The 27,414-nt window shown below is 41.9% G+C and overlaps 1 protein-coding gene across 1 annotated transcript in view; it reads right to left on the bottom strand.

The window, feature by feature from the left end:
* The window catches only part of SVIL (supervillin), a 238,304-nt gene extending 221,944 nt beyond the window's left edge, over window positions 1-16,360 (bottom strand). The window contains exon 1 of the mRNA XM_087823810.1: window positions 16,197-16,360. The gene's annotated coding sequence lies outside the window, so the exon portion shown is untranslated. The remainder of the gene's footprint in view (window positions 1-16,196) is intronic.
* Between the last annotated feature and the right edge of the window lie 11,054 nt (window positions 16,361-27,414).

Below are 27,414 nucleotides of genomic sequence, written 5' to 3'. Positions count from 1 at the left end.
GCTTTGGGAGGACTATATTTCACTTTTAATGCTATATTGCTTAAGATGGTATTAGTGTATCGCAGTGTATGATTCTACACACAAACACAGCACTGATCTACTAGGTGTTAACAAGATGATTCAGTTTAAATGATATTTTGTACATACTGATGTAACACTATCATATGTACAATTTGACTATTTTATGCAGACGTACAAATTATAGTGATAATTACATAAATCATAATTAGTAGTTAAATCGAAATTACTTGTTTTAATAAGATAATTGTTTATAAAATAAATATGGTAAAATTTTCTAATTTAAACCAAAGTCTTAGTACTGATATAAAATCAAGTGAAGATACAAAAGCTAGTACTATGATGAGAACAGTAAAAAAATGGACTGGAAGAAAAAAAATGTCATGATCAATGACAATTATAATTTGCTATGGCAGAACAAAATGAAAATGCTATTTATTGCATGAAAAAAATCAAACATAAAGCAGACAATTTCAGCAAAGACAAGTGAACTTGATGCTTAATTTCCTTTCAATAGTCAAAAAGAAATCAAAGAAATTAGTCAACTGAAATCAGAATTAAATGGCCCAAAAAAAATTTTTAATGATTTTTAATAAAATCTGAGCTTGTAACTTTGGTCAGCTACAAAACACCTTGGATTCTTGAACAACAGCAACAACAACAACAACAAAACTAAGCCCCCCCATTTTTATTTAGAGAGATGGTAAAATAAATTTTTATTTAGCTATGGAAGTTTGGTCAAAAAATTGTAAGATAAAAAAGATATTGTACTAAAAGTGAAAGATTTTAAATTAAGCAACCAAACAATAGTCCATAGAATACAAGATCTTTCTAATAATATGAAGGTAAATAAATTCTAAATTTGAAAAATCACAAAACAATTTTCTTTAGCTTTAGATGAGTCATATAAAACAAGAGATACTGCCCAATTAGAATTTTGGGTATGTTTTTGTCTCAAAAGACTTCCACATTTATGAAGCGATACTGTCAATTTACCACCTAAAAAAACTCATAGAATAGGTACTTGCAAATCTGTTACATCTGCCAAAGAAGAATTTCTGCTAGATACAAAAACAAAAAGCTTCATAATGACAGACTGTGTTCCATTTAAGTTGGGTCAAAAATTCAGACTTACTCAACTTTTAAAACAAAAAACTGGTATTTCTCTTAGTGCTTTAATCTACTATATGATATTAATTTGTAGACAGTTTTCTGAAGTACAGTCTATATAAACTGTCATCAATACTGTTAGAATTGTTCAGTATATACATATAAATGCTATGCATTCTCACCAGTTTATCGAATTGTTGAAAGAAATTGAAGACAATTAATTCAATAATTACATCTTCTTTGTCAATGATCTTTGGTTGGGTAATGGAAGAGTTTTACAAAGATTCACTGTAGAGCTAACTCCAATTCACATTTTTCATTAAACAAAATGAATGCTTGCCAAATAATAAAGACAAAGAAATAGTTTTTATTTCTCACAGATATCACACTACATATAAACAAGCTAAATCTGAAGCTCCAAAAAAAGGAAATGCTTATTTATTACCTAGCTAGACAAATATGAGAATTTATATCAAAATTTTTACTTTTCAGGCCCTGACCAGGTAGCTCAGTTGGTAAGAGCATTGTCCCAATATGCTAAGGTTGCAGGTTCGATCCCCAGTCAGGGCACATACAAGAATCAACCAGTGAATGCATAAATAAGTAGAATAACAAATTGAGCTAGCTTTCTTTCTTTCTTTTTCTTTCTCTCTCTCTCTCCCTAAAATCAATCAATCAATAAAAATAAAAATAAAAAAATAGCTGTTCAAACACATGTATACTTGTCATATGACAAGTAAAATATAATGGTTTTATATATTTTCAATTTAAATCAATATGCAGAAGATTTAGCTAGAATCAGAAGCATTATATAAAGTGCCTTTAAAATCTACAAGAAAAATTTGAAGAACACTTTACTGAGACTGATAAATTTAGAGTTTTCAATTTTTACAATACCGTTTTGAATTTTATGTTAGTAATTCTGAGTTGGTGTTAGTGAATTTACATAATTTAAGCAGACACAGCTTTAAAAATGATATGCTTCTTCTAAAAATGATGAACAAGTTTTGTCAATTTGGATGCAAATATTAAGAAAAATTATTTTTGACACTTGATTCAGTTATTTGAAAACATAAGTATGTTTTGAACTTGGTTACACGAGTCTTCTTTCTCAACTACAGGCATACCTTAGAGATACTGTGGGTTTAGTTCCAGACCACAACAATAAAGTGAGTATCACAATATAAGGGAGTCATAATCTTTTTGCTGGTGGAGGGTCTTGTCTTTAATTTTTAAAAAGCACAACATCTGTGAAGTTCAATAAATTGAAGTCCAGTAAAATGAAGTCTGCCTGTACAAATTTAATGAAATTTAAATATAGACCAAGTATTTCAGATGAAAATGTAGTGTCTGACTTTAGAACTGCTATAATTCTATCATACACACCAAATTTCAAGCCAGTACAATAAAAAGAAAAGAAAATGTCTCATTAATATTTTTATATTGATTACATGTAATGATAACATTTTGGGTAGAGTGGGTTAAAGAAAATATATTATTAAAATTAGTTTCACCTATCTCTTTTTTTTTTTTTTCAATTTTACTACTAGAAAATTTAAATTACATATGTGGCTCATGTTATATTTTCACTGAATAGTTAGAGACCCTGGCTACTCAAAGTAATCTTCTCCCAGAAGCATCAATATTACCTCAAAGTTTCTTAGAAATGCAGAATCTTAAGCTCCAGCCGAAATCAACTGAATAGAACCTGAATTGTATTAAAAATCCCACATTTGGCCAAGATGAAGTAATAAAAAACAATTTATCCATTTGTCTGAGACATTTTAAAAAAATAAGGAAAAAAAATATAAAGCAACCACACAAAATATATAAACAGGAGATAGGACATCAGGAAGCAAATGAAGTGAGCCTATGATGGTCCCAGCTTATTGCCTTAATGATTTACTGGCGAATACAAGGGGGGGAGAACCCTAAAAAAGTCCAGCAGACTCCCTGGTTTGATGATATAAAGCTGAAAGTCTGGAGTGGACAAGGCAGCTAGTGTTTGGAGGATAGACGAGACAGCTGCACAGAGAGAGAACTCTAGCTATCTACAGAGTCACCCTTGAGTATTTATCTGGGTATCTGACCAGTGCATATGTGTGAGTAAACTACCTGTGGCTAGGGGGGAAAAATGCCAGAAAGCATTGGAGATAACCATGATTGGTTCTCAGGACTACTAATAGTACCATTTCCACCAGAAAAACTGGAAAAACCTCATAATTCAGGGGCACTGGGTACTCAGAAAGCTCTTTCCTCTATAGTGGAGAATAATTAGCCCCAGACTGAGCACTGCTCCCGTCTAACAAACCTTAAAAGCAAGGTACCAAAGAATCAACTGTCTCCAACTAATATAGCTATGTCTCAAACAAAGCTCAAGAATATTTCTAGTAATACAGAAACATCCAGAACCCAAGAAAATAACTAACAATGTTTGGCATCCAATCAAAACTTACCAGGCATGAAAAGTAGCAAGAAAATACAACCTGTAATAAGGAGAAATGTCAATTACTTGCAACTGACCCAGAATTAAGACAGATGATAGAATCAGTAGACAGGGATGGATATTCAAGATTTTAAGTATTGATATGAATATATAAAAATACAAATTAAATTTCTAGATATGAAACCTACGTTGTGTGAGATAAAACACACACTGGGTAGGATAAATGGCAGAGCAGACATCACAGAAGAAAAGATTTGAGAACTTGAAGACATAGCAATAGAAATATCCAAAATGAAAAACCAAAGAAAATAGTTTTAAAAAAATGAGCAGAGCATGTATCAGCCGTAGAGACAGCTCAAGTAAGCTAATATACATGTATTGAAAACCTGCGGGGGAGGGAGGGAGCAGTGGGGGCTAGAAAATAATAGTTGAAGAAATAATGGCTGAAAAACTTCCAAACATAATAAAAATGTAAATCCAAAGAACAAGGAGCTCAACTATCCCCTAGAACAAGAAACACAAAGAAAAATACACCAAGACACATATAATCAAATTGCTCAAAAGCAGTGATAAAAAAATCTTAGAAGTAGAGTTAAAGGATACATCATAGAGGAACAAAGATAAGAATGACAGCAGATTTAATGTCAAAAACAATGCAAGTGAAAAGACAGTGAAGCAACACATTTAAAGAACTGAAAGGAAAAAACTGTCAATCTATGATCCTATACCCAACAAAAATATCTTTCAGAAATAAAGGTAACTTATGACTTTATCATACATATAAAAGTAGAAAGAATACATCATCAGCAGTCCTGCAAACTAAAAAATGTTAAAGGAAGTCCTTTTAAGCAGAAGGAAAATTGTATCAAGTAGAAATACAGATATACACAAAGAAATGAAGAGACTGAAATAAGCAATTATCTAAGTAAACATATGATTTACTCTTTAAAAGAGAAGTGACTTCTAAAACAAAAATAATAACAATTTATGTGGAGTTAATTACATGTGTAAAAGTAAAATGTATGACAACAATAATACAAAGGTCAAAATGGAAGTATATTATTATAAGGTTTTATACTATATATAAAGTGGGCTTTATAAAACTAAAAAAATTTCCAAAATTACTACTGGAAAGATTTCTCTGAATGTAATAAAGAAGTGTACTAACAAGAAATAGTTTAAGTAACTTAGCCAATACTGTATCAAAAAGTCTAGAAGCTAAGAAATTTTGGCTTAACACTGGCCCAAAATTTTCCCTAAAAACCCTGCTAAAAGTTCAGAAAACAATGGCAACATTATACTCCAATAAAGCTGTTTATAAAAAAGGAAGGAAACAAGAAGAGGGAAGGGAAGGGAAGAAGAAAGGAAGAAGAAGGGGAAAGGGAGAGAGAGGGGAGAGGGAGGAGAGGGGAATGGAGAGGAAAGGAGAGAGAAGAGGAGAGGGGAGGAAAGGAGAGGGAAAAGAAAAGAAAGAAAAAACAGTGGCAGTGGCCTTTGGAGTATATATACATTAGAACCACAACAAAACTGTGATACAGATGTGAGACAACTGATGTCTTTAGCAAAAAGCAGGTAAACATTAAGTCGTTATTCTCCAAACCAAAAGTGGACATAAGAGCACTCAAAATTCTAACCCCAATTGGATAGTTTCGTTCTTAAAATTTATTACATTAGCTTCAAGTTGTACTTCTAAAATCCCCTATTAAGCGTGACCTTCACTGTGATATCACCACCATTTATTTACCAGCTTAGTGTGCACTGGGAGTGGATATGATTTTAGAGTTGGAAGATGTAGATTTGAATCTCAAGCCTGTCACCCATTAGATAAATGATTTGGCCAAGTCACTTTACCTCCATGCGCCTCAAAACTGCTTACCTATGAAATGGGAATAACACTACTTATTCGCATGGTGGTTGTGATTAAATGACATCAGAAATGTGAAAGAGCCCAATGGAGTGCCCTGCACATCAATGTGTTCATAAATATTTATAAACTCGAATAAACAATGGTTATTCATGATGAGTCATTTTCATTGTACTTTAACTTAAACTTCCAATATTCATTGTTAACAAGGTATTACTCTTAGCATGAGCTATTTGTCCTACCATTCTATTAATGATACTTCAAGTAATGATAATGACAACAATAAAAGAAAAAGCATCTTAAAGAGAAAAATTCTCTCACACTATGAAATCTTTTCATCTTTTCAACTGTCTCCACTCTCCTATCCATACTGAAACTAAAAATATTCAATCTCCAGGATCCTCATATTTGGTGATGATAGCTAATTCATTAGGTAAGCCTAAATGCAATGGGAGGCAACTCTTCCACAGCTCATTAACTCTCTCCATTTGTCCCTAGAATCAAAAACAATGAGAAAACTATTTGGAAAATATAAGATGAAACAGAAAAGCGATTCTTGGGTAACTATCAGCAATCCATGTGAGTTTGGCAACCAAGAGGATAAAAGTCTTGAAGAAAAAGATTTGAGTGCTGATTATGCAAACATTTCACTTAACTTTTTAAAGTCAACTTCTAGCTGAAATGGGAAATGCTGGCAAAGAAAATGTATAGTGGAAATGTATGGTTATGAGGCAAATGAAACATGAGTGAGTTTATAAATGTTAGTATTTCTACCAGATGAAGGATATTACTATTTGAACCTAGAACCAGTATCTGTGCTCAAAACGAAAGTGAGAAGTTTTCCACAAGACTGCAGTTTCCTCTAAGTTTTTTTTTTTTTTTTAATTCTATGTGTGTGTGTGTTTTAAGAAGCCTGGACTTTAGAGATGGAACTAATTTGTTCATGGAAAAAAATAAAGTGCTTTCACTGCCTGCTGTAACTAACTTGTGTTTTCTTCCAACACTGTGAGAACCAAGTATAGAAAACATGCCACAAGATGAAAGCTTTTAGCGTTTTTTTTTTAAAGTGATGAGGAAGTCTTTTTTTTTTAACACACAGATGTTGGGTTTACATAAATAATCAACCAAAACATTTTTCTACCATATGATTTTCTTGTCAAGCATGTAATATGTTTTTCTTTTTCCTGGAAAATCAATGTCAGACGTATATAATGACTGTTTTTCAACAGATAATTATAATTGGATAATTCTGAGGTCAGAATTTTATATATATATATATATATATAATCTAAAAGTCTTACATTAAATTCATTTTTAGAAATGGGATGGAAATGGTCTAACTTTGCTTGAAGTAAGTTCTGTCTAAACTTGAGCTTATGGTCTATCAATTTTTCCAGAAATGCAGATACTTGGCTTTATTCTTAGAGATTTTTGACTTAAAATCCAATGGACTATTTAAAAAAAAAAAAAAAAAAGCAGTCTTTAAAGAAAAGCATGTTTACTTCCTAATTTTCAATCATGGGATTTCCCCATGTGGCACAGTTCAGGAATAGAGGTCTATCTTTCTACTTGCACTGCTATCAAGAGCTGCATCTGAGTGACGACATACAGGCACAGCCCCAGAGCAGCACATGCTTTCCAAAGTTTCTTCTTCAGCCCGAGTGATTCACACTGAAGAAGGCCACTCCTTGTCCCCACTGGTTCCCTTGGGAAGAAGGCAGTATCTCACTTCTCTTTTGAGCCTCTCCTTATAATCACAACAGGTTTGATCAGAAATACAGACCTGCAGTCCTTACAAGACAGAAAACGGAAGATAAGAGAATGAAGCTTATACCTTGCTGGATGTGAAGAGAAGACTAACAGCTGTAAAGTGCGCACTAACATGCTTCTGCTTGATGAGGAAGTTACTCTTCCTTTTGACAAGCCCAAAATAAAACCTTTTTCCTCACCCAAACACAGATGAGACCAGCAAGGCAGAAACCAGAGGCTGTTGGCTATGATATGCTGCACCAAGAAAACAGGCAGAAAGCTGTGGGGTACAGTCCCTCCTGGGTGACAATGAGCCTGGCAGTCAGTTTCTGCAAAGCTTGGCAGAGGGAAAAGAAAGCCTCTTTAGAAATACAGTTGGCAAAACACTGACTATAAAGGATCCTCTGAGAAAATGCATAATTACAGACTCAGAGTCACTGTCTAGACTGGATCCCCATGATACATTTGACCCTTGAAAAACACGGGTTTGAATTGCATGGGTCCACTTGTATGTAGATTTTTTTTTTCAGTAAACATACAGTTATCCACAGGTTTCCACATTTTCGGATTCAACAAACTACGACTGGAAAACACTATTTTTGATCTGCAGTTGGGAGTCACGGATGTGGAGGGTCGACTGTATGCATTGTTCTATGCGATTTTACATAAAGGACTTGAGCATCTACGGATTTTGATAGCCACAGGTGTCCTGGAATCAACCCCCCTCGAATACTGAGGGATGACTGGGGAGTCAAAAGTTATACTCAGATTATGGACTGTGCAGGGGTCCAGCACCCCAAGTCTGCATTGTTCATGGGTAAACTGTATATCCTTTAAATGACAGTGGGCATAGTCTAGATCCCCACTGTACATCCTTTACACAAAATGGCTCTCCAGCTTTATTCTTCCTTCATTACATACAGTGATGGAGATGGACAGAGCAGGAAAGGAAACCTAGAAAGATACCGATGCATCTTCTTATTGCGTACGGTTCATGACTTTGGATCTGAGTTCAAACCTAGATTCTAATCACCTTACCTCATTTGAGGCACTTAACCTATCAAGGCTTCCACTTACATGATCCTGCTGATTAAAAGAGGTACAGCACGTCAAACCCTCAGCACAGGGCCTGGCGTATGTTACAGTCAACGCATGACGCTGATCTCAGCACTCCCTCCATCACATCCTGTGTCTCTTCACTCCTGGAATATGCTTACATCACAACACTGATGACACCTTCCTATGCTTTTGCGCTTACAAAAGTCTCTCCAAATTGTAAGCTCCTTGAGACAGGATTCGCTCTATATTTTCAATACTAAGCATGCACACACACACACACACACACCATGTGGTTAACAAATGCTGGCTGAACAAACCAGTGAATGAATGAACAATCTGTGTGATCACTTTCTTTTCTTGTTTTTATGTAATTCCAACTTTTAAAACCTTTCTCCTGATGTTGTTATAGATGGACAACTGAACTTGGTGACCACATCAAGATCCTCCTGCAATACCAATTAAAGAATGTTACTGAAACAATAAATCCTTGGTCTGGGTGAGTTACAGTCTATACTAACATAAGCATCAATCCCAATGCTGTATACAGACTCCTGTATCTACTAGGGCAAGACAGCTGGGCTCCCTCATAATTGGGAAGCTCAAGAACCAAACTCCATTTTGGCACAGATAAGCATCTTTTCACTTTTGCTAGAACTTAAAAAAAGGAGAGCCCTGGCCAGTGTGGATCCATTGGTTGAGTGTCTTCCTGTGTACCAAAAGATTGCCAGTTTGATTCCAGGTCAGGGCACATGCCCAGGTTGCGGGCAGGAGGCAACTGATCGATGTTTCACTCTCATGTCAATGCTTCTCTCTCTCCCTCTCCTTTCCTCTCTCTCAAAATCATTTTTAAAAAATATTTTTTTAAAAATCCTTGGTGTAAATTAGCACACACACATATATACACACACACACACACACACACACACACACACACACACATATATATTTCTCTCACACACACACACACACACACACACATATATGTCAGAAAAAGAGCAATTTCCATGCAGTGATTAAGTACCAGTTGGCATGGCCCAGGAGCTCATGGCAAACACACCAGGCTGGGGCATCACCAGGCCCAGATGTTATCCCTGCAGCTCTGGCTCAAGGCAGGCTGAGAACATCGTTTCCCACTGCTTCCAACAGCCAACCTGCTCCAATCCTGACTCTGAGGACAACCCTCCGTGTTCAAAGCTTTGGAGAGAAAAATAAAGATTCCTAAATCAAAGATCTCCTCAGGCCTACTACTCTTCAGTATATTTTCATGGACACAGGATCCCTGCTAGGAAATACCCCAGATGAGCCTCTGGAACAAAGGCCCCAGCACAGTCTTAATAGGACCAATCACTCATAACTTACATGCAAGCCAAAGTGGCCACAGAGCACAAGCTGCCTCCCAAATCTTTCAGAAATATAATTTAAAAAAAGAAGTAAATGTTAATTCTGCTCTAAGTATGTACAATTTCCATTTGTAAGGGAAAGGTTATCCAAAAACAAGCTTATGTTTCAGTTACTTTCCAGGTACTGCCATGCAAAAGGAAAGCCAAAATAAATTTCAAACCCTTTTCCCTAAAGTTCAGGCCTTTGAAATGCCCTGAGCTGACCAACTTCAAAACTGGTGTTTCCACGTTTCAATTCCAAAGAACCGTTTTTTAAAAGCAAAGTTTCCTCTAAATAAAAACTGTGATAGAGTATTAGCCTAATTATTACATCTGATGTAGGTGGCAGCCAAATGGGATTGGCTCAGGATCACGCCTGCAAATTGTTGAGAAGAACAAATAAGAGGGAAAGGATCTACTTCTTAAGAAGCACTGTCCAAAAGGGGAGGAAGGGCTGTATATTGGAAAGTAGCTAAGATAATAAATCTTAAAAGTTCTCATCACAAGAAAAAGTTTTATAACTATATGTGATGATAGATGTTAACTAGACTTATTATGGTGATCATTTTGCAATATATATAAAAAGATCATATCATTATGCTATACACCTGAAACTAATATAATGTTACATGTCAATTATACCTCAATACATAAAACTAAGAGAGGTAAAAAGCGGGGAGGGGAGAAAGAGTAGGGCAGTCTTGGGTAGAAACAAAGACACGAGACACATTCTGGAAACCCAGGGAAAGTGCAGACACAAAGGGACAGCCTGATCAGCTGGTGCAAAAGCTGACAGAAGTCAACAGAAAAAACAGCAAGGAGGAAAACCTACCCTGTGTCAAAGAGCAGGCTGGAAAGTGGGGGAAAGCAATTAAACACCAATGACAGATGGAGATAAGGACATCCAAGGCAAAGTGTCCCTAAGACACTTGAAACCCAAGACCGCCAGGAGGTGACTGGGCGAGCAGGAACAGACCAGGAGCAGGAAGAGCAGCATGTCGGAGGGAAAACAAAGGGTCTTAGGAAGGGGAGGAAGTGGCCAAAGTTAGGAGGTGGGAGGGGGACAGTTAGGGTGTGTGTGAGGAACAGCACAGTGGCTGCACAAGGAGTACTAGAGGAGCCCTGAGCACAGGGGGGCCCTCTGTACTGCACCCCCAAAGCTCATCACCTCTTAGAGGTTTCTAACCTCTAAGGAGCAGGTTGTTGAAGGGACAGCACGGTTACCATTACCAAGGGGAACTGGCTCATGTTTCAACTGTCCCCCTTGTGGAAAAAAGACTGGTTAACTCTGACCATCCACCTATAGCTGACATCCACGAAGAACTGTGTAGCATTCCAAATCATTAATCAGGAATAAACATGTTGATGAAATAAATGTGAGGTCATCTTCTCAAAGGAGCTGGGCTGGGTAATGGATCCAACAGCCATTGTTGGGCCTCTTGTGTATCTATGTATATGCGTGTGTGATGGGAAGGAGGGATCCATGTGTTAGAAAGCTGGCAGTTGCACTTGAGAGCCAAGACTTAAAAAACATAACATGATCAATAAACAAGTAAAATGTGCAGAGATCTATAATAAGAAACAGTTATCTCTGGGAAAGAGCCTAGTGAGGACCACTGTAGTCTGCATACACAGTGAAGCCTCAGCAAGGAGGTGACTCAACCTCTCTAGCTTTGTGTAAATTGATCCTTCCGGGAGACTAGGGCCATGAGAATGCTGAGTTTTGAGTCAGGAAACTTTCATTCTAATCCTAGTCCAGGCAAGGTGCTGAACTGCCGAGCCTGAGTTTCCTCTTCTGCAAAACAGTGCCCCCAGGGCCATCAACCCTGAGAGCCTAACAACAGTTTTTGAGTCTCAAAGAAAATGGCAGTAAAACCAACTGAAAGCTGAAACACTGTGAAAATCTACTATCACTGTGCAATACCAATGAAGTAAAAGATACATGGATGTATAATGGAGCCCAGAAGGGATTAAAGATTTAAAATTGTGGGTCTAACCCAGCAACCATGAGTAGCTGGGGATCTGAAGCAACAGCAGTTTCCAGTACAAGGGCCCCTAAGAATTAGCTGAGATTCAGAATCAGAGGGTTTTATACATGTCCAAGTGATTATGATTTATTTTATAACCTCTTCTAGAACAAAGAGATTGAAGCTGACTGAATCCCAATAAAGGGCTGTGATTTATGCTGTAATTTCTAGAGAGCATTTATTCACCTTTATTCACACTAATTAGGAGGGCAAAATGCATTAGAGTGCTGGGCAGGAATTCAGGGACAGGGAGGCTGAAGTAGGGAAGGGCTCTCCATGCAAACACAAGGCCTTCTCTTTCCAGTAGGGATACTCACAATTTGATAAACCATATAATGCCTCTCCTATCTTCCTGTACCCAGACTCTCAATTTTTACTGGCATGTCAACTTGTAGCTCAGGCTTTATTTGAGCTGACACAATTACACCAACATTATTACAAAAAAGGTATCTGAAGAGGTAATTTCACAAAAAGCTGCTGCCTCTATGACAGCCCTCAGATGGTATTCATTTATGACTGTTGTTTTTCAGCTGTGAGTCCATCTGGGGCTAGGCCCAGGCCCTTACTCATCTTCAGAGTTCTTCAGGCCTGCAGCACTGTAAACACTCAACAGAAGATTCGCTGAATTACACCAAGAGCCAAACCATCTTGGATAGCTGAAAACTGCTTGGAAACTCAAGTTTTCTCGTGGATAAGACAAGCAAGGGGAGTGGGTGGGCAAAGTACCTTCTAACCTTCAGCTCTAACATATGCAAAGTAACCTAATCTTCTGAAAACAAAAAGACGATGTCTAGACATTGCCTTTTATATGTTGTAACTTTTGTATATTTCATGCAATAGAAAAATGTATATAACTTAACCTGATTCATATGGTTATTTTAAAAAAAACACTTAATTTTAATATTAGACCCATTCGTTTGTTAGTCAATGAAATACAAAAGCAGCCTAGGTTTTAAGTATGGAAAAACTATACATGCTGGTTATCCCTAAAAAATTTATTCAGAAAAAATGTTAATTCTGACATTTATTTTTAAACTTTCTCCTCTGACAGACTGTATCTGGAATAACATTGACATAACAAAAACAAATAAGACTATTTACAATGGCTACAGTTTAACAAAGGCATCTGGATTTTTACTTTCCTTGGTTACTAAACAAAAGCAGCAAATGTAAGTACAGTTGCCCCAGCAGCTGGTAAGTTCTCTCCCATATGCAAAGAAGTTGTGGAACAGCTGGGGAATGCAAGATGCTCTTGAACAAGCTGCCTGTTCATCTTCCTACAATGGAAGCCGACAGCCCAGCACAGGTCTGGTGCATGCCCTGCAGCTGCTTCTTTCTTCCCAGTGGGAGCTCAACAAGTAGCTACAAATGGAGTGAGATGCACAAAAGCAGGGACCTTGCTCCTAACCCTTTGCATACTGTCACTTGGTTACCCACGCAGCTTACTTTCCAGTGAGGAGAAAGCTGCATTTTGTAGCCAAGCAGAAAACCTATATAGGCTTTAAATGGCAATCCCTCCCTGTGTTCCAGTGCTATGCACTTCTTGGTGACAACTTTCATGATCCATTAGTGTTTAAGGACATTATAAGGTTTGCAGTACTTTAGCCCATGACTGTTTAAAAGATAAATGCAAAAGTCAAATCAAGAATTATAAAACAGCAGTGCAAGAGGTCTTTCAAAAACAACTTGACACATCACAAGAAACCATTTCTCCACCTATATTTGCTAAGTGGCAAAGCTTCCCAGTTTTGTAACACATGAAATAGCTACACTGGCTGTTGACTAGTTGTTTCGCTTAACTGAACATGTGTCTTTGTTACCTTCTACAAGTTAGCTTAACAATTTTCAGATCACACATAGTTTACCTTATTTGAACAAATGTTTTTGAAATGTTATCCCAAACTCTCCTCCCTTCACTATCAATTTGGTGGCTCACCTTTAAACCAAGACTGGGCCAGCACAATTTTCACAGAAGCAGATAATTTTCTTTAGTGTTATGAATGTCTAGTGAATGGGCAAAGAAAATATTGCCTCCTTTTCTCCAGTTTGTTTGGCTTTGGTCTGTTTGTTTTTAAGTCCTGTCATTTTGGTCATTAGAATACCGGCCTCGAATTTAAAGAAAGAGAAATGACTGCAGGGCTGGCCACAAAATGACACAGTAGTAAAACTCAGAGGAAAGCTCTACAGTTCCGGAGCCTCTTGTAAATTCCTTGGGCAACTAGACAAAGTTTTCCATTAGTACCACCCTACCCCCCACCATCACCACCACCATTTTCTGACAATAAAGAACCACTAACTACACTACACTTCAGTGTTAACAAAGAAGAAAAGGGAGTTCAAGACAAGTGTCTACCATTTTACTTTTCTGGCTGAGGGAAGGAAGAAAAAGATTCTGTTCGTAAACACCATGGTTATTAAGATGTGATGCGCAGCTACACAGCTTGAAACCAGAAGTTATTATATCATCTCTGTCTTGGAAGAGCCAAGTGAAGCTCAGAGAGGCTGAGCAATTTGCCCAACATGACAGAGCTATAAATGGTGCAGGCAGCATTTGTAGCTGGCCATTCGGACTTCAGAGGCTGGCCCTTACTCACCATGCCTCGCCATCTCCACAGCCGACGATAGTGCACTGGGACATTCTCAGTCACAGACTGTCATTCCGGACTTTCACACAGCATCTTAAGACTCCATCTTAAGCACATGCAAGATAATACCAACACCCCATACCATAAACCTGAGTTTGATAACGGATCAAGATGTGTGAATAACACCAGGTTCTTAGAAGCTTAAAATGCCTCTCAGGCAATAAACTTGTCAGACGTCACAGCCTTTGGATTTTTGGAGTTTTAACTCATCAGACAGTTGATTAAGGTTGGCCATACTTCCAAGGCAGACTTCACTTAACTGTAAATACATATTGAGAAGGCGGCAAACACAGTTATAACAGGGTAGGAACTATAGCTCCTTGCTGCAGGGAAGGCAACAGGACTCATTGTAGAGTTCCTGACCCAGGCCCACCTGCCTGAGGAGGCGCCACATAGAGCGAAGGACAGCTGCTTCTGACTCTTTGCAGTTGTCAGATCATTCTAAGGGTTTTAGTTGTTTTCCTATACTGTAAGCGTTACACTAAGATTGGTTCAGTTGAGGCGCTGGCCCTAACAAAAGCCAGCAATAGGTGGAAAGTCCATCTAACCCTAATGCCTACCATGATCAAACGGAACCTAGGGCGACAGCATATACCCTAACTCTTCGGCCAGCCACAAAAACTCTTCAGGAACAGCCTTTGGCAAAGACTGGGGAGAGCAAACAGCAGTCTTTGGAGGAGGAGAGTCTGAGCCCTGTAAACATCTTTAAGCCTCAGTTTCCTCATCTGTAAGAGAAAACGTCTCTGGAGGAAGCTGTGAGGTTGAAAAAAAAGACAGGTGAGGAGACTTCCAAAGTGTGCTTTTAAGATCCTCTCCTACATTAGGCTCCTTAGAAAAACCAGTTTCTGCACCTTCCCTACTACAGGAGAAGGGAGTGGCGGCAGATAAGGAAACAAATGAATTCTATCCATTGATTACTGAGGGATATGGTTTCACACCTGAGCAGAGGGCTCTGGGCTTCCCTTCGGCAGCACCTCCTCCTCTGCCTCCAGCACCCAGAAGGTCTGGGTGGTGAAGAGGCCGCCCTGCCCCTGCCATTCCACTGGCAGTACTTGTGCAAGTGCTGGGGTTTGTACAGTTACCCCAAATTCGTGCAAAACAAGGAGCTCTCTTTATTTCCCCTGCTGTCCTCTCCCCTTCTGGGGAACTTCCAATGGCAATAAACTGTCAGGCTTCACCAGAGCTGTACCGTCTGAGCCAGAAGCTCTTAACCCCGCACCTGACCCAGATTGCGGCCTGGCCCGCGGCCTCCCGGCCGCTAACTCACAGTAATGCAATTACCGCCTCGGGGAGATCCGCTCGGGGCGCCGGGGGCTGCGGGCGGTCACCGGAGACTAAACCACTCCCTTCCGGGCGCCCGCGGGAGTCCAGAACCTGAAGGGAGGGCGTGCACCGCCCGCCCGCCGCGCGGCGCACGCAGTTCAGAGTCGCGCGCGACCCTGGGCCAGGAGAGGCGCGGGGCCACCGCAGCCCTCGCCGCTCGCCGGGAAAGAAACAAGCGATGTCGCAGTTCTGAACCCACGCGTGCCCGGGCCGCCCCCTTTCCCGCCCTCCCCCGCGTAACGGGCCGCCCGGCTAACTTCCCGAAACTCGGCGGAGGGAACCCCTGACCCTGGTTACTCCTCGGGGCGGCGCGCGCCCGGGCGCGCCGGGGACGGAAGTGGGTGGGAGGAGTGGCTGCGCAGCGCCTTTGTTACCAAGCTCGGGACCCCGTGGGCCGCCGCGAGCACCCGGTCCCCGCGTCGCGGGGATTAGCCACCCCCTCCCAGCCCGCCGTAGTAAAACTGACCCCACAACCGGCCTCGGAGAAGAGCACGCGTCTCGTGTCCCAGAGTCGCCAGCCTGAGCCCTGTGCCGCGCTCCCTGCCCCGGGCCAGCGCGTGGAGGGACGCTCCTCACCTTCCTGAGCTCTCCCCAGACCTCCGCTGGGCAGGACCGCCGCTTCCCGCCGACAGCGGTTCGCCGGCCCTGACTGCAACAGAGCCGCGGCGCCAGTCCCGACTTCTCAACAGCGCCACCACCACTCCCCGCCTCCTTTTCTCAGAGCGAGGATCTGTCCCCGTCTCGGGGTGATTCACTGCGCTCCTCACCTGAAGGCTCGCACAAGTCCCCTCCCTCTGCCGCCCGCTCGACGACCGGGCGCTGGCGCCCCCTGCCGGGCCACCAGGCGGGAGCACCCTGGGGACAGCGAGGAGCAGGGCTGAGGGTCGGGAACATGGAGCCCGACCGAGTGCAAGGAACCCCGCGCCTCCACCGCAAGTCACCCCTTTCCAGAACAGAGGTCAGCGCTCTGGGCGCCTCCTGAGCCGCAATGGCCCGGCCGGAGCCAGACACGGGCGAAGAGGACCGGGGCTGTCCCCGCGCCCCAAGGCACCCACTTGTGCCCTGAGTCGCCCCACTCGGCCCCGCCTCCAGGGGCTGTCCCGAGGAAATCGCGACGACTCGCGTACGCTCATCCTGTTTCAAAACACTGGAAAAGAAGTTGTGCTGTGTGCAAACGAAGTTTGTGTTTTGCCCGAATGAAAGGCACGGAGGGGAGGGCGGCGGCCTGTCACGCTTCCCCTCACCCGGGTCCCGGGGCTAGGAAGAGGCTTGTAGTGAGGTCCAGGTGCAGTCGCAGCGCCGGGGCTCTCCAGTCCCGCGGGAGCAGACGGCCTGGATGGGGGCTGGAGGCCCGGGCCGGCGTGTGGCTTCCCGGCCAGCACGAGTGGGTGTCCCAGGGACTCGCTCTTTCACCCGAGCAAACGCATTGCCCTCAGCCCCCACCCCTGGACCCGCCCCCAAAGTCCTGAGGAAAACTTTGGAGGGGACCAGGTTGGGGGCGGGAAGGGAACGTACGGTCCAGTCACAGAGCGCTTCCACACTCGCACCCCAACTTCGCGACCCACTCACCTCCGCTCGCCCCTGAAGAGCCTGAGCCGCGCAGGCCTCCCTTGCCCACTTGTCGGGCCGGCCGCGTGCACAAAGTTCCCCGCGGTGGCGAAGGTGGCAGCTATGCCGCGGGCGGGCACTCACAGCGTGCCCTGGCTACGGTGGCACAGTCACCGTACTACCTGGCTCTTGGCGAGGAGCCCGAGCGAGGCTGTCTGGCCCCGGTCGCGGCAGCAGCGCGAGCAGAGCAAGTTGCGACGCTGGTCTGCAGGACCCGGCGCCTCCTTTCCCGACTGCGGGCTCAAGAGTCCCGGCGCGGCGGGCGGCGCCGGGTATTACTTGTATGGCCCCCGGGTGTCGGCGGCCGGGCGCTCTGAGTGGCTCGGACAGCACGCCAGGCGGCCGGGCCCGCGCCACCCGCCCCTCGGCTCGCGCCCGCGCGCAGGCGCCGGCGGCCGGGCTCCCGGGCTCCCCGCTCCCCGCTCTCAGCCGCGCAGCCGCTCGCGCCCGGAGGCTGCAGGGCCGGGCGCTCCCTGGAGTTTCCCGCCGCTCGCTCCTCCAAGGTGTTAGAACTTTGTCGTCCTTCGCGCTCCCGGCCAGTTGCCAAGGAGACCTTCTTTGCTGGGCCACTAACAATCGTGAAAAAAGTCACCTCACCCCGCTCACTGCCGGTCTGGACAGGAGACCATGCCCAATCTCAGTGGTTCTCGCACGTTACACTTTAGCTAATCAGAATCTCCTAGATTTGTTAAAACGCACATTGTGGCCAACTCCCGCCCCATCCTCCCTTTCTGATTCTTGAATCAAATCTTCAAGGGCCTAGAATTTGAGTTTCTAACAAGTTCCCTGGTGCTGTTGAGACAGCTGTGAAGATTAAATGAGTTAGGTTGGAGAAGTACTTGGTAATCTGCTAAGCAGTAAATAAATTTAAACATGTTAAATCCACTTGTGCTGCTTGTCTGTTTCAGTAGGTAGAGTTCACATTTAATTTTCCTCCAGCCCTTTCTTCTTTTCCTCAGAATGTCAAACTCTTTCATTTTTCTTCTTGAGGATATACCAAACGTATATATATAAGCCCCCAACAGAAAAAGCAATGTGAGGAGTGGATTAGCCTGCTGAGGGCTAGAAGTCCAAGATCAAGGTATCAGCAGGGCTGCTTTCTTTTGAGGCCTCTCTCCTTGGCTTGTAGGTGGCCACCTTCTCCCTGTGTCTTCGTCTGGTCTTCCTGTTGTGTGCAAGTATCCAAAATCTCCTCTTCATGATAGATTAGGGTCCACCCATGTGACCTCATTTTAACTTGATTACCTATTAAAATACCCTATCTCTAAAAATAGTCACATTTTGAGGTACTGGGAGTTAGGGCTTCAACAGATGAATTTTGGAGCACACAACTCTGCCCATAGCAGTGAGCTTCACTGCCCCTCAGACCCTAGAACAGAAATTGAACTTCTGCCTTCCCTAGTCCCTCCTCCATCCCTATGCTCCACTAAAGGCTAAGCTGTGGACTCCCACACAGACAGTCACGTGATTTGAGCTGGAAGGACTTAAAATCTCATAAAGAGCCCTGGCTAGTGTGGCTTAGTTGAGCATCACCCCATTCACAGAGAAGTTACTGCGTGGACTCCCAGTTGGTCAGGGCAGGACTCCATCCCCAGTAGGGGACATGCAGGAGGCAGCCAATCCATATTTCTCTCTCTTCTTCTCCCTTCCCCTCTCTCTTTCTAAAATCAATAAAAACATTTAAAATATATATATATCATAAAGAAACAGCCCTGGCAACTCAGTTTATGATCCTCTGGAAGACATTAGTACAACACTCCAATTTGTGAAAATATTAGGACTCTATCAGGAATTTGGGACCCTTACCCAGCAAACATTTCAGAACTGGTCTTTTACTCTGTGTTAATTACTAGGTACAGAGTCACCCTTACCTTTGTCCTGCCATGTTGAACCTATGCCTTCTGCCTGGCACCTGTGTCATCTGAAGGAAGTACTCTGGGGATAAATATGTTAGAGACTCTTATTCCTCATGCTATTTATGAAAGCTCTGGTGGCATTTACAGCTTAGAGGAGGCAGTAGGAAGTGAGGACAAGGCCTATTTGCACTGACCCCACACTAACCAGAACCATCTGAATGACTGATCTTGAGCAAATCAGTAATTGCCCTGAACTTGGAGCCTTCCTAGGGCCACATCCCCAGTTCTCTGCTGGTCCTATTTCATTCTCTACTTTGTGGTTTCATTTTGTGGCTTGGGTCAGACCTCTCCCCAAGCTCCAGATCAGAGTAGGTATTGTACCACCATAAGCACTCCAGACTTAGTGTGTCCATCATTGTCCTCCCTCTGCATTTCCTGTCTGCATGGGTGGAACAAAGGCCACTCTTGTCATGCCTGTCAGAACCTGGAAGTCACTGGAGACATGACCTGCTTTAACCCACCTGCTACTGTGTCCTTAGTGACTCTCACAGGTCTCCCTCTTCTCCATCCCCACCACCACTGCCTTGCCCAAGGCCCTTTGCATGACTTCTCCTCCGGTTTTCAACACCAGCCTCCTAAATAGATATGCTGCTCCAGCCTAGCTTCTGGGCAGCATTCTCCACACCCCTTCTTCAGGAATTTTTCAAGATGAGAAACCCCTCAATTGATCCCCCTTATGTGTCCACAGAAAATTCAAGCTCCTTTGCTCGCTTCTCTCCAGAGTTTCATCTCTGTGCCCTTCATTGCATCCATAGGGACCCCTCACCATGCCCTGAAGAGTTAAGATGCCCCACATCCTCTGAACACAAACACTGAGCACTTTCTTGGCTAGAGAGGTGTCACTCCCTGTCCAGCCTCTTCCAAGAGTCACCAGCTCCAGGAGGCCCACCCAATCCTTTCTGAATTAGGGACCCCGTTGATGCTCCCACAGCACCCCCTGTGGGCCTCAGTAATAGTCCTTAGAACACTGAGCCATAATTTCCGTATCACTTCTCTGTGTCCTCCATTAAACCATGAGCTCCTGGTAGATAAGAACCTTATCCATTTTTGTATGTTTGAAATCTAGATGGGACTTAATGCTCAAAATACATTCTAAAAAAATTCACTTTAAAGAATGAATTAGTTCTTAGAAATTCAGAGGATCTGGTCAAACTCAGTGTTTGTTCACAAATACCTTATTTGGACTAATCTTCACTTTTCTGATAATACTTTGTGAACACCCTTAAGTCATCTTCTGTTTGAATTATGGATTCATCCTTTATAACCTCTGACTTCTATGCTTCCTAAATATCCAGGGTTCCTTAGAGTTTTTCAAAATGCTATCATGAAATCAATTCTGTGGGTAAAGATGCGCATTTTTGCTTTATGAAATAGAATGAGAATTAAAAATACTCAAATGTATCTTACATAGTAAGAATTGTTTTCATGAAACATTTGTTTTAGTTAACTTCATTTGTGAGGCATGTGTGTGTGTGTACAGGATTATTGTGTCTGTCACATTTATTCCTTCCTGTGGGTCATGGTCAAAAAGCCTGAGTGACCCTGTCTCAAGCAATGCTGGGGCTGTGCTCACTAGAAGACACACATTTATGGAGACATTGAAGACAGGTGGCATTAAGCAAAGAACATTTTCTAAAGAGAGATTCTGAGCTTGTCTTTTAATCAAGGAATTGGCAGAGTGGAGACTGAAACACAGTGCTCTCTCTGCATATAGTAGGTACTTCATAAATGCTTTTATTGACTGGTATATGGGTGGAGATGAGTGAAAATATGCAAAATTTATGTGCTACATTTTCTCAGCTGGAGTCTGTCAGGGAATAAGAAGAAATGAGATTAGTGACACAGAGAAGAAGACAGAGGACTGGTTTGTCACCAGACATTGCTGGTGTTCCCCGAGTCTTACAAACATGAGCAAGAGGTGCAGTGACATGGAATTTCCTAACCCGAATCTATCCAAATGTTCTAAGATCAAAAGCATGTTATTAAGATAACTTTTGCTAAAATAAAAGTATCACTTGCTCTGTGAGGAGACATAAGGTGGAGATGTAAGAAGCCCAGAGCAATAGGTACTGCTCAGACAATGTGCTCAGTTCAAAAGTTGAGTTTTCTAATACCTGATAGTCCACAAGTCTGGAATGCCTATTGAGAGAGGGGCAGAAATGAGATGAAATTATGTAACAAAGGAAAATAACAAGTGGCCCTTATAAAACTATAACCTTGAGAGTTATGCCAAGTATTTTCATCCATAGTAAATGACTTCAACCAAGAAACCTAGATCCAGCCCACAAATATTTAGAAGGCGATGTTCTCACTCTCTAGTCTAAAATTTAGAATCTGTAGAAGGATGTTGCCATGTAAATAAAGAATACATATTATTGCTACTATTTTTTCTATTGCTTAAGTCATTTTTGTCTAAGCAGATTAGAAGAATACAAACTTGGGCTAGGGGAATACAGACAAGATTTTTAAAAAGAGAGACAAATGTGGTGGACCAAAGATAGCCAAAATTATTATTAAAAACATTCTAGAAGATGACTTCTCTATTCTCCTCCTTCTAAATGGAAATACACTTGGCCATGAGTATGATTATAGAATTATATTTAATCATGGAAGATGAACAAAGTCTGAAAGAAATCAGACTGTGGCAAGCATGAGTTTTAACAAAACTTTAAAACAGGTTCCAGATTCTTCTTCAGCTTTTAGAAAATACACACACACACACAACAGAATGGGTTGGCAAAAAAAATGTTGTTTTGAAAAATTCCTAAAGGCTGAAATAGTCTTTGATGTTATTTATAACACTGTGCATGTCTCAAACATCTAAACTATACTAAATAGGTGTCTACTGAATTTTCCCCCTAAATACAAAGATGATTCTTTAGCTATATTTCAATCTCTACTCCTTATTCTGTGTAATTTTATAATTGATAAGCCCTTCTTTAATACCTTGAAAGTGAACAGTAGTTTTGATACCAAGAAGAATATATAACTGAATGTTCTAATAAAAATGGAAAATATAGGTAGGGCAGAACTAGCTTAGCAGAAGTTCCTTATCTCCTTCAAAGCAGCTGCTGTAGGAGGCCACGTACCTATTTCCTTTATGCCTCTGCCTCTTTTGGCACAGCCAAGTTTTTTGGCTGTTGTAACTGGTAGTAAATCTTCATCTTTTGTCTGCTTGATTTTTGCCTACTCTCTCCTTCACCTTTCACTTCCCCCTTCCAGCCTCCGATTGGCTGCAGCCTGTTTCTAGTTTAACAATGAAGTTCACTTGCTTCTCTATCCTCTGAAGGTTGCAGAGCCAGCCTGCTTGGGTTCAAAACTGTGTTACTTTGGGCCAGTTATTTAACCTCTCTGTTCCTCAGTTTCCTCATCTATAAACTGGGGGTATATGAACACCCCCTTCTCAGGACTTTTGTAGGGAACTTAGGGCAATGCCTCAAACATGGTTAAGTGGTTAATAAACATTGACTATTGACTTAGTTATGATAAATGAAAGCTTCAGTCATCATTCTCTCAGTTAATCACTTATTTGAATGAAGACCACTTCAGACTTGATCAATGTTGTCAGCAGTCTATGGATGCTAGGATGGCCCCTTTATGCACCATCGCAAGCATTTCACTGCTTTTTGCAACAAATTTTTACTGAGCTCCTCAGGCCCTGTGCCAGGCACTAGGTAGAAAGTCATTTAAAAAAATTTTTTTTAAAAGAAAGTTATAGACTGACACCTTTGAATTTGAGATAACAAAGGAAATAGTCATTATTTGTGGTTGCCAATAGGTGAAGTCTGAGGGTGTCTGAGTTATTTTTCTACGTTGCCTTCCCCAATAGTCTGTAAGCCCCTTACGGGCCAACCTCCACTGCCCTGGCTGAAAGGAAATTCATGTTGCCCTTGATTTCCTTTCTGAGTAATTCCCAGGATCCCCAGGCTTGCTTATCTTATATTCTGCCACCTGCCATCAATGAAGCCTCTCAGGGGTGCCTCTTAAAACTCATCTCACAACTTCTGACTTCCAGATGTGTCAGGGGCTGGGCGCAGGTGCCTCCCATAGTGTCTTGTGCCATTGCTAAAGCAGAGACATGAAAACAGAGGTGCCAGGGGACACCTGCAAGGGACTAAGTCATGACAGATGCATAGAAATTAGCCAGTGAAGAAAGGAAAAAAGAAAATCTCAGAAGATCTTCTGTAAGCATTTCAAGTGTCTTGTTACCTTAACTATTTGCTTCAGAGAGTAAACATTCATGTTATTTGCCAGCACAAGACCACCTGAGTGACCTTGAAAATGCCATCCCTACCTGCTGCAAAACTGATCTGGGGATCCTTCCAGCTTCCACGAGACAGGTGAGTGCCACTCCCCTCACTAGTGCTCGCCACAACTGCGGGGAACAGACTAAACCCAACAACAATCTGTGCTGTTTTGAAAGTTTCCTGAACTTCTTTCAAGCCCAATCTAACCCAAAGCCTATGTGCCTCAATTTGAGCCCATTTCCTCCAATTCTATTCCTGAACAAGACAGCAAACCACTAATTGTTGAATATGCAGCAGACAATAATTCTTAACAAAGCTAGAGTTTCTAGTGTCTTTGTTCTATCACTGAGATACTGCAGAGAGAAGATGCTTATCATTCCACCCTTGTTTATTAAAAACAGCTCCTTTGCCCCACCTGGTGTGGCTCAGTGGTTGAGCATCGACCTAGGATCCAGGAGATCACGGTTCGATTCCCAGTCAGGGCACATGCCCGGGTTGTGGGCTCGATCCCCAGTCAGGGGCCTGTAGGAGGCAGCCAATCGACGACTCTCTCTCATCATTGATGTTTCTGTCTCTTATCTCTCTCCCTCTCCCTTCCTCTCTCTGAAATCAATAAAGATATGTTTAAAAATAAAAATAAAAACAGCCCCTTTATCCTCCTTATAAAACTTGCCTGACTCTATACCAGGATTGTATTTAACATGGCAGGACAAAAACCAAGTCATTCTCCGCTTCTGTATGAACTAGAACAGCACAGGAAATAAAAGACCAGCCACACAGTCAGAGGATGGTAGAGCCTTTTCCTGCAGGGGATGCTGATCTAAGACATGCCTTCTAACCCTAACCTGATAAGTCTTGGAGAAGATGATGTTAGAAAAGTCTTACAGAAACTCAACTCCAGAAAATTAAACCAACAAGCTTGCTTAGCTATGACATAAAGTATATTCGAACCATCCAAGGCTGTCACTCGGCCTGAATCTATGGAAATGGAAAGACTACCCCTATCATGCTTGGACTGTATGCAGGAGCTCAGCTGACACAACCAGGAAGTTTGCAGTCAAGTTACAGGACTGCTGTTATGACCTGCTCCTGGAAATTGCAGTTAAACCCTGCAGGCACATCCCTTAAGAGGGCTAAAAAAAAAAAAAAAAAAAAAAAATCTTGCAGGAAATCTATGCTGAAGATCAAAATCTGGGGTTAATCCTGGGTCTTAAGAATAGCACTTTCTTACAGACAGTGTAATAGATCTCTCCTAAGAGGTTAAGACTAGAGTTGAAGAGTGGGCCAGTAAAATGCCTGTTATCAGGGCTCATGGCTAAGTTTTTGGGGGTGGTGGACAGACTTGGTAGGGCACGTTTCTGATTGTTCCTACTGCTGGGTTCTTGTCACCTGTGATACTAGTTGTCCCAACTCTGTTCCTTCCCCACTCCATATTACCCTTTATTTCCCAAAGTTAACAGGAAGATAGTAGCATTGGTTAAGTTGCTTTCAGCTCAAAGTAACAGAAAATTCTCTTCCTGTTAGCTTCAATAGTGAGGCCCCATAAAGGGAACTCCAGAGGTTTTTAAGAGTCACTTTCAGTCCAGTGGCTCTAGGTCTATTTTTCTGTGGGTTCTTTTTTTAAGCTTCATCCTCAAGCTGGTTCCAGGCCTCCTCTCTGTGTTTGGCAATAATGTCCACAAGAAGAAAGAAAAAGTCACTTCTGGAAGCTCTTTAAGAAGACCGAGAAATAAATTTTTCCTAAGCCCCCAGGAACTTGAAGTCCCTATTTGGAAGCTATTGACTGGAACTCCATGTGCCCCTTCCTAAAACAATCACTAGCAAGAGAAATGGCAGTGCCCCTTGACCAATCAGGTCCACCTCTGGTGTTGAGAGTGTCAGTCATGTTCCCCTGAGGCCCTGTGACTATGAGGGGAAAGGAGAGAGACTTGAACAAAATTGGGGTTCTATTACAAAAAAAGTATGCCAAGTAGGCAGTGATGATGTCCTCTGCCACAAGATATGTTTTTATTATAATTTTAAATAATAATAGCAATAAAACTTATAGCAATTTTTATGTTGTTCCCCAAATATTCTGTTCCTCTGCCTTCAGGGCACATGGTAACATTATATTTCTTGGCTGCCTTGTGGGGCCATGTCACTAGATCTGGCCAGTGAACTGTGTACTTAAGAGATGCGTGTGACTTTTGGGCCAGAGGATCTAACTGACTGCATTAGTCTCTCCAGAGAGTTCTTTTCCTCTGCCACAGGGACCAACAATGCTTCAGAAAACAGCCTCTCAGCTTGTGTCCTGGAGTAAGGACAGTAGAGAGCAGAGCCTCTAGGACACCTGCAAGGGGCAAATAGCATAATAAAGAAAAACCACACTTTGATATTTTGAGATAATTTGTTACTGCAGCAAAAGCCCAGCATATTTGACTGATACAATGGCTAACATCTCCTGAGTGTTTACTGGGTTCCAGGTATGTGGTAATACATTATCACTAGTTGCTATGGAAACAAGAAATGAAGAGTGGTAGAGGCTCCTACCATCTACCTACACCCTCATGTTACTTCATTCTTAGGCATTTGTACCAATTGGCAGTTGTCTAAGATGCACTTATGTACATATTGCCCTGCTGCATAACAAATAAGTGTCCTAAGGATTTTGAGCAGAACAGGCTCAAATTTTTTTTTTGGGGGGGGGGAAGTAAGTGTGTGTAGGGGTAAGAAAGGGATGAGGAACACTCATATATATATACACAGTAGGACTTCAATATGAGGAGGAAGAAATAAACATGCTGTTAGAATAAAATTCTTCATGCCTTTCTTGTGTTTGTCCTTGTCTTGTGAGCAATGCACTGACTGCCTTTTGTTCCAAATGTCTTTTTTAAAAAAGTATCTTTATTGTTGAAAATATTACAGATGCCCCCTTTTAGTCCCCCACCATTGACCCACTCCACTCCGCTCCAGGCCCTCTTCAGCCCTCCCCTGCACTATTGTCTGTCCTTGGGCTATGCATATAAGAACATAAGTTATTTGGTTAATCTCTTTCCACCCTGCCCCCATTCCTTTTGCAATACATCAGTCTGTTGCATGCTTCAATGTCTCTGGATCTATTGTGAAGGATGCTTGTAGGAAATAACTTGAAGGATAGAGATACAGTCTCCCCTAGAGCAAAGATGAAGTCTACCTACCACCTTGGAATTCAGAGACAGTATCTTTCTCTGAAGCAAATGTCGCCATACTTATTCTCCAGTTTAATACAGATAATTTCTCCATAGCGTAGCAGGTATGCTTAGTGACCATTATAAAAGAGTTGGGCTCCATAAACACAGGGTTTCTTTCCTGTAATGCAACCCATCGCATGTTTATCTGTCATAACTCTGTGGGAATTGTTGTGGTGCAAAAATTCTGATACACTAGCTACTGTTATTGCTGTGAGTAATAGACAGTCTTTTGTTCTCTGACCCAGGAGTCTCATGTCTCCTGGCAGCAACCACAAAACATGGCAGGCTGAATTATTAGCTTGCAAGTAGGGTAAATCTTAGACCTTTCATAGTTCCTGACACCTGTGGTTATTTATAGGAAGATAACATTCCAATTAAGTATAAAGAGAGACATTAGAGAGAAACCTTGCTTACCTCAGGACTTTGCACCAATAAATTAATATTTTTTTCCAATATTATTTTTTATATTCCTTTTTAAAACCTGGCAGACTCAAATGATTGAAAACCCCAAGAACTGTATGGCCTTTGGCCTGCTTTGCAGATGTGCTCAGCTGCTCTCACCTGTTAGGAGCATTTTCTCTCTTTCTTCACATCCACTTGAGAATCTAGGCAACTGCCTTGTGAAAATAAACCAGAATGCAGCCCTGGAATATCATTCTCAATCTGCCTGTCCTCTCTTATAGCCCCTGCTTTCTGTCTTCAAATATCAGAAAACCTTGGCACTCCAAGTTCTCAAACTGAAGATGAAATGTGCTCAGTGAGAATCTTATTCAAAGAGACTGTGGATTGATTATAAGGGTTTCATACAGGCTTT

Source organism: Miniopterus natalensis, chromosome 1 (genome assembly GCF_054644295.1).
Source record: "Miniopterus natalensis isolate mMinNat1 chromosome 1, mMinNat1.hap1, whole genome shotgun sequence".
Taxonomy (NCBI): domain Eukaryota; kingdom Metazoa; phylum Chordata; class Mammalia; order Chiroptera; family Miniopteridae; genus Miniopterus; species Miniopterus natalensis.
Note: the sequence above shows the minus strand (reverse complement) of the source record. Positions and strands in the feature narration are given on the sequence as shown.